This window comes from Gadus chalcogrammus, unplaced genomic scaffold, assembly GCF_026213295.1.
Source record: "Gadus chalcogrammus isolate NIFS_2021 unplaced genomic scaffold, NIFS_Gcha_1.0 GACHA024, whole genome shotgun sequence".
NCBI lineage: Eukaryota > Metazoa > Chordata > Actinopteri > Gadiformes > Gadidae > Gadus > Gadus chalcogrammus.
In genome coordinates this window covers 55,484-60,062 of record NW_026613459.1, presented here as the reverse complement: position 1 = coordinate 60,062, position 4,579 = coordinate 55,484, and positions in this window count along the sequence as shown.

The window sequence follows — 4,579 nt, the reverse complement described above, 5'->3', positions numbered from 1 at the left end:
GATTCTCCAATAGGGCGTTATTGATGAGAGGCGGGACTTAGGCCTACAGTTAGAAGGGGGGAGGGAGGGGGGGGAGGGGGGAAGAGAGAGAGAGCGAGAGAGAGAGAGAGAGAGAGAGAGAGAGAGAGAGAGAGAGAGAGAGAGAGAGAGAGAGAGAGAGAGAGAGAGAGAGAGAGAGAGAGAGAGAGAGAGAGAGAGAGAGAGAGAGAGAGAGACTTTCAATAAAGGGATATCCATTTGTGTTGTAACATGTTTCTGATATTGCTGTTTTAAATTATACATCAAGTTCCATATGTATATCATTTTTGTTGTATTTTAATTATTCTCTTTCCTTGGACTGTTCACCGACGCAGAAAGCTCATAGGAAGGAAGAGACCTGAAATGGCCTGGCGGTAGACCTGGATAACGCTTCCATTCAAGATCATCTCTCAGCCTACTCGGCTGTGAAACGACTTAGATTGCATATAAATAGCCCTAACCCTAACCCGATAGATGGGTTAGATGTGGAATATAGATGTGGAATTTTTCGAAAGAACGGCCATTTTACGCAACAAGCTTTTGTTTGAAAGTATTAGTTATGTTAGATCAACTTGTACCACGCACGTCACATGACGCCTCCACAAACTGCATGAAACGTCATCACTCAATCCTACTTTCTTGCTATTTTAGCCAAACATGGAAGAACGACGCAACCTGGTGGTCGAATCTCTCCATGCAATGAAGACGTACTCGTTACCATGTGGAGAACATGGGAAAAGCAGCATAGTTTTATTATTATATAACCCCATATTATATTTATATTTATATTTTATATATATATATATATATATATATATATATATATAGGTCATAACCCTAACCTCTCCCTTCCCCTTGCCCTAACTCTAACCTTAAAGGCCGTATTGCAGACGTTTTTTCCAACGAATTTATGCAAATTGCTTGTTGATATTTGAGATTTAAACTGTTATTTATTCTATTTAATGTTGTTAGGTATCACAAAACGGAAGTTATACGAAAAAGTAGGTACTATTTTAGCGGTTTGCTATTGATTTTCATTTCCCCCAGAGTGCATTACATGAAGTCAAGTTGGGGAGACACGGACCAAAGCCGCATTGAGACTCTTGAGAGTAGAGAAGCAGATTATACAGATACAAAGATAGATACATAGATATTATATATATAGTTAGTATATGCTACACGTGAACCTCGTAAGATGGCGCAATTTGATTGGTTCGCTATCTTGGCAATATCACATGATTGACATCTGAAACTCGATATTGTTTTCATCGCAAAATGTCAGCTGATAACAACAAATAAACCTTCAGTCTCGGGGGCTATTCCCCACTATTCACTTTGCCTTCGGCGAATAATTGTTGACTAATAGCTAGATAGATAAATAGCCTAGTCAAGCCTTTATTAATACCAAACTACACGTCGGGAATTCATTTAGGTGATTCGGCTCACACAGTAGCCTATAGCCTAAAAGAACACACAGAACAAGGGAGACAACAAGCCTGACTGGACATACACAAAGTACATCACATTAAAACTAGACACATGCGTTGATTGATATATAGATAGATAGATAGACGGATAGAAAGATAATTTAATATGTTCTATTATTTGCCTTGCGGAGCCAGCCAATCCTGTGCGCGTATGCAAATTAGCCATGTGCGCCTAACACAAGAAAGACGTAGGCTAATGTTGAGAAGTCATACTAAAAACGGATGGCAAGCGAAAGTCGAACCAGACTGTATCAATCAAATACTTTGGGTCCATTCTAACTTATGTTAGGAGGCTAGTCTTTAAATCTTTGCAGTGACTGAATGTTGATGATAAAACGGATTGTTTTGCATAAGATGAGTGTGTGTGCGTGTGTCCTTTTCGGCTTCGGCATACTGCATGGTTATGAAGGCCTTGTGGTTAGTTGTGGTTAGGGTGCACTCACACTAGGCCATTTGGCCGTGGCCGTGGCCGTTTTCGCACCTAACCGTGCTCAAATCTGCCAGTGTGAGTGTGGCCAGTCTGGCCAGGCCAACTCAATATCATCCCACTGCAGACACAAATGGGCGTTCTCGTGTGGTGGGGGTTCCCGTTTACGCAGACTGGAACGCCCCCTTCTTATTCTTCTTCTCCTTTCTCGCTGAACTGTATTAAAATGTCAAAGTGTACTACTCCAAAACCATGTAAATAGTGTGGTAAATAAACTTCCGAAGCTTTTCAAATCTTATTTGGAAGACTCTGCTTCGTAGTATGCCTTGTGAAACCCAGTATTGTAAAGTTATGTAATTATAAATAAACAACTTTGGATATTACTAAGTAGGTGTCTTTATTTTACCAGCCTTCATGGTTCTCCCGTTACACTTGTTCTGTCGTTCTCAAGTCTAGCTCCATCCAGAGCTAGACTTGAGACTAGGCTTCTTTGGGGGGTCTATGACACTAACAACAGAAGCCTTACAGTACTAGAAGCGTCTTAGAGTGCTATATTAAGCGCTATATCAATTTCATTTATTATTATTATTATTATTACATCTACGGAACCTGCCTCACCACCGGGCCGGCTCCGCCAGACTGGGAAACAGATTACTTCACCAGGCTGTCAGGAAGCTCGACTCTCCCCTCTCTCACTTCCCTCCCATTTGTCCCCAATAACCCTAACCCTAACTTTCTCTTTGCCAGAATGTGTCCGTGGGACACACTTACTAAGATGCATATTAATAAACACATTTCCAAACCCACACCCACCCACCCACCCATAACCACCCATACCCCCCCACACACACACGCACACACACACACTGAATCAAGGCTAATATTAACTAACCCGTAACCTATCCCTCCCCCTAGCCTTTACCTCTACCTTCCCCTAGCCCTCTCTCTAACCCTAACCTTAACCTCTCCCTAACCCTCTCCCTAACCCTAACCTTAATCTCTCCCTAACCCTAGCCCTAACCTTAATCTCTCCCTATCCCTAACCTTAACCTCTCCTTAACCCTAGCACTAACCCTGTCCCTAACCCTAACCTTAATCTCTCCCTAACCCTAACCCTAACCTTAATCTCTCCCTAACCCTAACCCTAACCCTGTCCCTAACCCTAACCTTAATCTCTCCCTAACCCTAACCCTAACCTTAATCTCTCCCTAACCCTAGCACTAACCCTGTCCCTAACCCTAACCATAATCTCTCCCTAACCCTAACCCTAACCCTAACCTTAATCTCTCCCTAACCCTAGCACTAACCCTGTCCCTAACCCTAACCATAATCTCTCCCTAACCCTAGCCCAACCTTAATCTCTCCCTAACCCTAGCACTAACCCTGTCCCTAACCTTAATCTCTCCCTAACCCTAACCCTTAATCTCTCCCTAACCCTGTCCCTAACCCTAACCTTAATCTCTCCCTGTCCCTAACCCTAACCCTAACCTTAATCTCTCCCTAACCCTAGCCCTAACCTTAATCTCTCCCTAACCCTAGCACTAACCCTGTCCTTAACCTTAATCTCTCCCTAACCCTAACCCTAACCTTAAACTCTTTCTAACACTATCCCTAACCTTAAGCTCTTTCTAACACTATCCCTAACCTTAAGCTCTTTCTAACACTATCCCTAACCATAAGCTCTTTCGAACAGTATCCCTAACCATAAGCTCTTTCGAACAGTATATTGTTAATATATAACATAATGTTAACATGTTACATGTTAATGTGTTAAACAGTTGGGTCCAGGGTATTGTGCTGATGTTAACGTTGATGTATCTATTGAATAGTCTATTAAGATGGGGTGGGCGAGTGTTGTGATGAACGGAGTCTCCTATGGGGTGGAGAAAGTTAGTGAATAATGCGACACACCTGGTTGAACGCGAGAGGGAGATTGATAAACGAGGGCGGCGAGACCATATATATATTAACTAGATGCTCTACGGCGGCGTCTAGAACGTCACCATAGGCCGCCATCTTACCACAGTAAAGCTTTCTGGTGGAATTGTTGTAGCGGACGTAAGTCAGTGATCTGCACAAACGCTAATACTCTTATCTCGCTGAAATCGGTTGTGTTTCTTACTGTATTTTTTTAAACCGTATTAATATTAACGACATTAACACCGGGACCGTTTCACGTGCTCGCTTTATTACTCCACCTCCGGTAACCCACAACTGCGCATGACTCGCACGGAGTCAACACGCATCTGACGTGGGATGACATACACTACATCCCTCCCCTTCTTAGATGATAACTTACATCAATATGAATTGTAATAATACAAACTGTTTATACAGAAACTCAGTTAACTATTCCTGTTGATAATAACATTCACTATCAAGTAGTATATCAAGTAACTTAGACACACATGTATTACTCTTATCAAAATTAATTTAACAAACACCTTCAGCATTAATACTGTAATAACGTTTCCAACTACTTATTCACCATCCCTTGGGAATAACCATATTCAACATAACTCTATAGTTAACAGACATTCAGGCACAGCTAGAAATGTAATCAAACATTTAGATTGTCACAGAAATATGTCTATATATATATAATCTTAAATTCAGAGAAAACCTTAACATTTTATGTAACAAAACA